At 36.3% G+C, this 9,677-nt stretch overlaps 1 pseudogene; it reads left to right on the top strand.

The window, feature by feature from the left end:
- Positions 1 to 5,949: 5,949 nt before the first annotated feature.
- Positions 5,950 to 9,092, top strand: LOC137024010 (piggyBac transposable element-derived protein 2-like; annotated as a pseudogene).
- Positions 9,093 to 9,677: the final 585 nt, after the last annotated feature.

Below are 9,677 nucleotides of genomic sequence, written 5' to 3'. Positions count from 1 at the left end.
TGTCCACTGTAGAGGACACCAGGACTTAAATCATGTTTATCAGGCATTTTAGGAGACACAACAAGTGAATAGGGAAAGAAATTATATATCAATATTCCTATTAATTATTAGATATTATTATGAAAATGTTGCAAATTATTGCTCCCATTATTACACTTCTTTTTTCATTGCATGTTGCTCCAAGAACAGATTAATATGCAAATTAGATACAGTGTATAAATACATTGTATTGAATGGGAAAACCGATGTATTGCCATTTTACCCTCATATTGCATAAAGTAAAATGGTATATCAATTAATTCCATTATATGTTTCATAACATAGTTGAGAATCATCTTTATACATAGTTTGGTTAAAAACAATATTGAAGCCTAAAAATTGATTGGTGATAAAAAAAAAAAATCCCATTGTTTTTGCCTATAAATGTCATTTCATGTCATTTTATTTTTTAAACAACTTAGTCCTGGTGTCCACTACAGAGGACATATCATAACATATGAATAAAATATAATTTTTAAAAAATGTTAATTTTTCATTTGTTTCTTATGCTCTAAACAATATAATGACGTGAAAAAAATGCTAAATAAAAAAAAAAAAAATGTTGGGTCTCAGGAGGATATGATATGGTACAACTACAGTGCAATGCAAATAAAGAAATTGAGAATAGTAAATAGTTTGTTATACACTATAAGAAAAAGTTTATGTAGTATAATAATATAGTCAATAATAAAGTATAGAATATTGTCAATAAACAAACAGTATACAGCAAATAAAATAGTAATGAATAGAACATTTATAGTATAAGTACAATAATATAATAATATATTGATTGAGCATATAGTATAATAATACTATAATAATAGCAATAGAATCAATATAGACAATAATAACATCATAACTATAATAGATTGATAATAATAGTGGTATAATAATAATAATAATCGCAAATACAATGTAATATCAATTGCAGAATAATATAGACAATAATAAAAATAGTAAATTAAACAGTGACTAGTACAATAATAATATAGTATTGATATAATAATAACAACAACAAAAGGCTATATATTTTCCATCAGTCTCTTGGAAATGGTGAGAACAGCGCACTGACAGGCTCTCCTCAGCTTTCCTTGAGGCTTGTGTAGACCTGGTTGCAATGGGCTGAAAAATAAATAAGAAAAAAAACAAATCACCATTTAATGGCAAACTTTTAAATAATGTAGATGAGTCGGGAAACTTCCCTTCTAGCTACTTCCCACTTCCTCCTCAACTCGTTGTCTTTGTGAAACCTTAAAAGTGTGAAAAGCTAACTAACCTTACAGTAAGGGTTAGATCAAGATTAACAAAATATCAGTCACCTAGCCGTAACGAGTACTTGTCATAAAAGTCGGTTTTAATAAAATAGAGATGCATATTTAGCTTTCACAGTTAACTAGTGACATCGCTAGCTATTTTAGTCTGACTGACTCCGGTGGCCAGCTACTATCAATTATATAATGACCAAATACAACCAGAAACAAATGTTCAGTGTTACCTGTGAAAGGTTATTCCCCGAGACTGGTTTTCAATTGTGCAGCGATTTGTACAGCCCCAAGCAGCACAAGAAGCAGGCATTTTCCCAATTTCAGTTATGACCGTTATGGGAACATTGCCCCGCACCTTTTTTTTTTTTTTTTTTTAAGAACTTGTAAACAGTACAAAAAACAGGCATTAACAACACAGCTCCAAAGATAAATGGAAGAAGGAAAAAATTCACGAGACGCCAAATACAGACTCAAAATATGTAACAGCAGAATTACCTTTTACATTTTTCACAAGTTTAAGAGACTTCATTTAAAGAATTAGTTCGTTACAGAAAACCTTATATAAAAGGAGGAGATTTGGACAATCGAGATTTGTGAGTAAAGAATTTACCATTCAGGATAATGAAGTTTACAAAATTGTCAATATTTTTGTCTTCATGTTCATAATAACAAATAATATCTCTCAGGTTTAAAGTTATCGTTGATCTAACTTTGGCAGAGAAAGTGAGAAAACAGTCTTTCCAAAATCACTGTATACTGTGACAATCAAAAAACAAATGGCGTAGAGACTCCTCAGTACAATTACAGAAAGAGCATTCTTTCCCAACATCAATAAACTTAGAGAGTAAGATATTAGTTGGATATATTTTATGTAGTATCTTAAGGTGAATTTCTCTTACTTTATTTGAAATACAAAATTTGTAAGGTAACAGCCATGCTTTTCTCCAATTAACATCTCTAAGAAGGGAATTCCAGTAAAATTTTCCTCTTGGAGTAATTTTCTTTTTTTCATGAAAGACTTGTCTAATATCTTTGTTAGTGCACTTTTTATCAAATACATTTTTGCCATTTATAAAAAAATTACAGTCTTTATTATCTACAGTATAATGGTCATCAAATTAATAAGTCCAGAATGGATATCTCTAACTCCTGTGACAAATTCTTTATATTTTATAGGAAAATTGTACTTAGACAAAAAAGAATAAATGTTTTGTGTTGAATTAAATAATCACAAATTTAAATCATGATCCAACCATTTTTCCAAATATATACTCTTGCCTTTAATTGTAATCAACTCGCTATTCCAAATTTTCATTTTGTGAGGAGAAAAATTATGTACAAAACACAGTTTCCATGCTAAGAGGGCTTGCTCATGAAATTTAGACAATTTTATGGGTAATTTGGTAGGCGAAAAATTACAGGATAAAAGAAAATTAAGACCACCCACTTTCTTAAAAACATTATGAGGAATGAAAAACCAAATAGAATCAGGATCACCAATACACTTTTTGATCCAATTGATCTTAAAAGTATTATTTATATCCACAAAGTCCAACATTTCAAAACCTCCTTCAGATTTTTTCCCTGCTAATATAGATTTTTTAAGATGGTGGTGTTTGTTTTTCCAACAAAAATTAACCAGCAACCTATTAATTTCTTTACAGGTAGAATCCTGAGTGAATAAAGAAAGGCCAGGGAAAATAAACCTAGACAAACCTTCTGCCTTCGATAACAGAACTCTTCCTAAAGTTGACAAATCTCTCCGTAACCAATTATCAAAAATCGATTTTGTTTTCTTAATTTTGTTGTTAAAATTAAATTGCTGCCTAACTGACAAGTCTTTAGATATATAAATACCTAAATACTTGACACAATCCTTAACTGGAATGTTAAACGTTGATTGTTCAGATGAATCATGTACAGGAAGAATTTCACATTTAGAGAGGTTTAAACAGAGACCTGAGGCATCAGAAAAAGTCTGAACTAATTGAATTGCCTTACTGATTTGACTCTTATCTTTTAAAAATAAAGTTGTATCATCAGCTAATTGTGAAATTCTTATTTCTTTATTAAATAATGTTATACCACAAAAACCTGGGTTTTTAACTACACTAATTGATAATAGCTCCACTACAATCAAAAACAAAAAAGGGGAAATTGGGCAACCCTGTCTTACCCCTCTCTTAATAAAAAATCTTTTAAGAAGTATTAGTTTGTAAAATAATTGAACTATTAATGCCTCCATAAAACATTTTAACCGTTTGAATGAATTTGCTACCAAAGCCGAAAGCATTTAAACCCTGCAATAAAAATGTGTGCTCTATTGTGTCAAACTCCTTATAAAAGTCGAGAAACAAAATGAGTGCATCTGGATTAACAAAGTGATAATAATCTAACAAGTCTAATACAAGCCTAATGTTGGAACTAATGTGACGTTTAGCCATAAATCCTGTTTGAAATTCACTAATTATGTTTTGTAAGCCACTTTTCAGTCTGGCTGCATATACTAAAGCTAAAATTTTATAGTCAACATTTCATAAAGTAATTGTTCTCCAATTGGTGGAAAGCGGTCAACTGAATCATCCGGAGCATCATTAAAGTCACCACCTATAATTATATATCCTTCCTTGTACTTCTTTTTTAGGTTTGTTAATTTTTGGCAAATTGTCTTAAACATTTCTAGAATATGTGCTCGAACGTTGAAACTATAAACATTGCAAATAATTAGAATAGAATTATCCAATCTGAGAGACATTATAATCCATCTTGCATTTTCCGAATGAATAGTTTCCAAAACATCACCTTTAAATTTGTTAAAGAAAATAGCAACACCAGCATAGTGTCACAGACACGTCAGGCTCCACCTCCCGTCAATATCCATGAACCCAATCACCGGAGTTCTGATCGTCAACACCTGCACATCATCAGTCACTCAATCACCAGCACTATTTGACCCTCACTCACACACACACCAGTTGTCCGGTCTCGTTTGTTGTACAGACTCATGTATGCGAACCTCAAGGACTCTACCAGCAACTTACCTGCTACTTACCTGCTACCAGCGATCCCTATCGCTCCGTTGTCTCCAGTCCTCCTCCTGTGTTCCTCCTTCCGTGTGTGTGAGTGTTCCTCGACTACCAACTCCATCTGCAATTACAAGGACAGTATCAAACCTCTACCTTCTCATTGAAACCCTCCATCTTCCATTTAGGGTAGAGTGGGGGCGGTTGCAACACTTTTTACAATTCCTTCAGTTTCTCAGCGACTGTTTGTATTAGAAAGACAAAAAATATTTATATTAAACCCATATATGTCACCTACCTGCCCATACTGTTGCAACATGTGTACATGTGATAATATGAAAGTAATTTGTACTTAAATGGACCCTGAAAAATGTTGCAACTGTCCCCATATATGGGGACAGTTGCAACAGTACCGAGGGGCAGTTGCAACAGTCATTTAGATGTAATAAAACTCATACTTCTGCATCATTTTTCAAATCTTTTTTTTAGTTTATTTGAGACCAGAGTTCATTGAGTTAACTTTTTAAAGTAAAAAACAACCAAGTACACAACCATGTAACACCTTTGTCAAAATCCCACAAACTGATTTATGTAGGCCCAACTCAAATGTGATTTTCTGCCTAATAACATCAACTCATGCAGTTCTGACGGAAGAAGAAAACTAGAGCAAGCTGTTTGCATGTGCACAACTCACCAGCACATGATGTGGGTGTTTGCCAGTGTGTTGCTATGCATTTGCAAAGTATTTTTTGTTGTTGTTACTTACTAGTCCCTCCTTCAAAGCCAATTTGAAAATCATAAATCTGAATATCATATATCTGATCATTTGCAATGAAACAGCATAAATTCCTCAACAAGATGCATAATTTGAGGCAGTTAGAGTGAGTTAGGGGTTTGCTCTAAACACAGACACTATGCATGAGCCATATTAATAGCGATGCATGGTTTAGCAAAGAGACTAAATGAATAAATGCTAAGAAATACTAAGAAAATATGCACAACATATCCAAGCACAGACCTCTAGCTTGGCTACAATATGTGCTATTTCTCCAATATGCAGTATATATGCGCATTTTCTGATGATGAACTGTATGCCTTTAATATCTTAAAAGTTGTTCAAAGCATTTCTAAGGATATTGATTTTCTGAGATGGTGAATGGGAACATGTTTTGTGTAACATTAGCAACACAGTATTTGCTGTTTGATATCGTAGTCAAACAAATGCTAAGCATATCAATTATCGTTATGTGACCTCACTGTCCTGCCATCATTGCTCACTACAGCAGCAGCTAAGGACAGAATAGGTAGAGGGACACCCCTTTCTGTTGTCCTTTTCCTGTAAAAAAAAAGTTGTCCATACTGAAAAAAACAGAACAGAAAATGTAGGATACACTGCAGAGTTTGACTTTTAAAAAAGCAATTTGCTGAAATACAAAGAGGAGATACCTGATTATTGAAATATGTTCTTTATCAAACCACTGAATTGCCTTTTATATCAATTTTTATCTAATTGTCATTATTATTGTCATGAGGAACAATTGCAACACCATGTGGGGACAGTTGCAACAATGCGTTGCAACTGTCCCACCCCCTGACAGCCATCTTAACCCCTTAACGCCTACTGTCATAAATATGCGACAAACCGTTTGACTCAATCAACCAGCCGAGATAGCGTCTGCATTCCTCCAATGCCGGTTAGTGCATATTCACTACGGACCTAGGAACCTTCGACAAGCACTTGTTTCTAGTGGGATCGCAAAGTGACGGACTTATTTCCTGTTTACGCATGAGGATTTCTCCGGTTGCGAAGTTATGGATATGAGTCGGGAAAGTTTGATCCTGAGGTGTATATAAGGTAAGTTGTGCTAAGATAAAAATACTTACCTGCTTATTGTGTGCTTATACACTCGATGTAATGAGGTGAAATATGTGTGACAAGTATTTTAGAAGTTATTGTAATATTTAGCTTTGTAGCATATTAGCGACAGTAGGCCATAAGCCTAATGTTAACCGATAACCAGCGCTATATAGAAAAATGCTTTTCGTGATGTCTTATGTAGGTAATCCTTTGTATTTTGCTTAGTTATTTTCAATAGTCTGTATACAGACACAATGCTGGGTTACACCATGCTGGGATATGAATATAAAAGCTATTTATTTTTATGCAGATCTGAATGAAACCTTCCGTGTTTTACGGCAAGCGCGTAAATGCGCAACCTCGCGTCAGAGTTCCCCCAGAGGAAAGTGAGGATAGTTGTCTCAGCGATAGTGCAGGCAGCGATGAGGAATATGTTCCCAAGACAGGTGATGAAGAGAGCTGCAGTGAGAGCGACAGGGGCAGCAGTGATGAGGAAAATGTTGTCAAGCCAGGTGAATCAGGATTTAAAATTAGCACCAGCACCAGCCAAATGCTGGTTAATTTTTATGTTGGCAGGTACTAGATTTTAGACTGAAAATGCTGGTTTCCTATTGAATGGCTAGTGATTTTCACCAGATTATCCATAGATTTTCACATTTCTAAAAGTTAATTTTGACCCCTGCAGGTGATGGTGAGAGCAGTAGCGAGAGCGACATGAGCAGCAGTGAGGAGGAGGTCCAAGATGCGGGCGATGCGGGCAGCGATGGCAAATATGTTCCTGAGCCAGGGGATGAAGAGAGCAACAGGAGCAGCAGTGATGAGGAGGTTGATAGCACCAGTGCCCAAGCTGCAAGAAAGACACAAAAGAGACAAAACAAAGACAAAGTGGCATGGAAGACGGTGAAACAGACTCAGAGCTCTGCAAAAAAAGTGCCAGAGTGGCAAGGTGCTCTGCCAGACAGTGACACAATCAAACAGCCTGTTGATTATTTCAGACAGTTTTTTGACACTGAACTTTTGGCTCTTATTGTCAATCAGAGCAATCTGTACAGCACACAAGAAAATCCAAACCATGCCTTGAAATTAGATCAGAAAGAATTGGAGCAGTTCATTGGAACTGTTCTGTACATGAGTGTTATCCGCTTACCTCGCTCTAGGAGCTACTGGTCTAAGGCATGTCGTGTAGAGCAGGTGGCTGATGTGATGCCCCGCGACAGGTGGGAAGAAATTAAACATTTCATTCATTTGAATGACAACACGGCACCCAACAACATTGACAGGCTGTTCAAAATTAGGCCACTAATTGATTCCCTGCTCCCAAAATTCCAAGCTCTGCCTCAAGATCAGATGCTGTCTATTGACGAACAAATGGTGCCATTCAAAGGCAGATCTGTTCTAAAACAGTACATCCCCAAAAAGCCGTACAAATGGGGATACAAAATCTTTGTTTTGTGTGACACAAAAGGCCTGGTGCACTCATTTGATGTTTATGCAGGGAAATCTGATCCTCCACCAGGTTCACAAGACATAGGGGCAAGCGGAAACGTCGTGCTAAAACTTGCACAAGTTATTGAAGGCTCTGTCAACCACCTGCTGTACTTTGATAATTGGTTTTCCTCGCTCGATTTGTTTGTAGCTCTTGCAAACAGGGGGATACCAGCCCTTGCCACTGTGCGGCAAAATCGCCTGCGAGGCTGCAGTTTCAGCGAAGACAAAAAGCTCAAAAAAGAAGGGAAGAGGGACATTTGAGGAGCAACAGGCTGTTGTTGACCGTGTGGAGGTTAGGGCTGTCAAATGGTTTGACAACAGAGGGGTGATTGTTGCCAGCACTTTTGCAAGTGCCCAGCCTGTTTCCTTCATAGAGAGGTGGGACAGAAAGCAAAGGAGGAAAGTGTCTGTGCCATGTCCTAGCATCATCACCCTCTATAACAAGTTCATGGGCGGTGTTGATGCACTTGATGCCCTAATCGCCTACTACCGCATCCGCATCAGGTCTAAGAAGTACTACCACCGATTCTTCTTTCACTTCGTGGACATGGTGGTTGTCAACAGCTGGTTGCTCTATCGGCGTGATTGTGACAATATGAATGTTCCACGGAAGAAGCAGAAGGACTTGCTGGCTTTCAAGCTTTCCATTGCACAGGCCCTCTGCATGCAAGGCAAAGATCTGTCAGCCAAAAAGAGGGGGCGGCCTTTGTCTGACGTGGAGCGAGAGTTCAAGAAGAAGCAGCGCAGGGGACCAACTAAGGCTATTCCCACACAAGATGTCCGTGCTGATGCTGTGGGTCACTGGCCGCAAATCGTCAGTGTGCGGCAACGCTGCAAATTCCCTAAGTGCACGGGCCACACTAGCTTCAAGTGTACAAAATGTGATGTTCACTTGTGCCTAAACAAGAAGAAAAACTGCTTCCGTGCATTCCACGTGTGAGAAAAAACATGTGCGTGCATGCCTGAGTGTGTGTATGTATGCATGCATGTGTGTCCACGTGTGTGTGAATGCGTGCATGTGTGTGTTTGTATGTATGCATGTGTGTGTGTGTGTGTGCATGTGTGAGTGTGTGTGTGTGTGTGTGTGGGCTACCCAAGAGGTGTTTCACGGCCCCTGCTCCTTAAATAATTAAAGAGTGGAGTAACATTGTTATGTAACATTGTTATGTTACATTGTTACATTGTTATAGTACAAAGAACTGCTTCTGTGCATTCCCTCTCATTCTTTCAGGTTCAACAACATACATTTGAAAACTTAATTTACAATTCAAATCAATCTACAATTCAAATTTATGCAATGTTACCTATAGCCTTAACAGTAACGTTTGTGTATATTGTGTTGGTGACATGAAAGTGGTCATAATTCTTATTATTGAATACCTGCAGTTGCAGATTTTTTTAAAATAAATAATTAAAAAAAGGGTGAATAAATAAAACATTGTTTTTTCACTGTTATTTTACTGTGTTATTGTTATCTTATTATTGACCATTATGCCTGCTGTTGCAAATTTGCAACATACCAAATTGACCCCAAATTGACCATTATGCCTGTTGTCGCAAATTTGCAACATACCAAAATTTCTATTTATTTGTTGTGCAAAAGTGAAATTGATAATCTCAACATTATTTACCACCTACTTAAAGGCAAAAACACACATAAAACATTTTTTTATATACAGCTATATAAATTCAGGCGTTAAGGGGTTAAAACTAGTGATGCTAGCTTAACACATTAGCTTGAACACATTGTACCCAAGTCTGTTAAGAGCTAAGAAAATGCACATTCAAACTATAAAACTATAAAAAACAATACTTAAACAGTTTAGACAGTATGACAAAAAATCTAGTAGTAAAAAAAGTTACTTTTTTGCCTTGAATTTCAGTTCTCCTATAAGGAGGTTTAGCATGTAGCTGTTAACGCCCAGAAAGAAGGAGGGGCATACTGAGCATGTGCAGTAGGAATGTCATGACTCTAGCTCATTCCTAATTGGATAAATCAGCAAT

The sequence above is a fragment of the Chanodichthys erythropterus genome, chromosome 8 (genome assembly GCF_024489055.1).
Source record: "Chanodichthys erythropterus isolate Z2021 chromosome 8, ASM2448905v1, whole genome shotgun sequence".
Classification (NCBI taxonomy): domain Eukaryota; kingdom Metazoa; phylum Chordata; class Actinopteri; order Cypriniformes; family Xenocyprididae; genus Chanodichthys; species Chanodichthys erythropterus.
The sequence above is the reverse complement of the archived record's forward strand: the minus strand, read 5'-3'. Positions and strand labels throughout refer to the sequence as shown.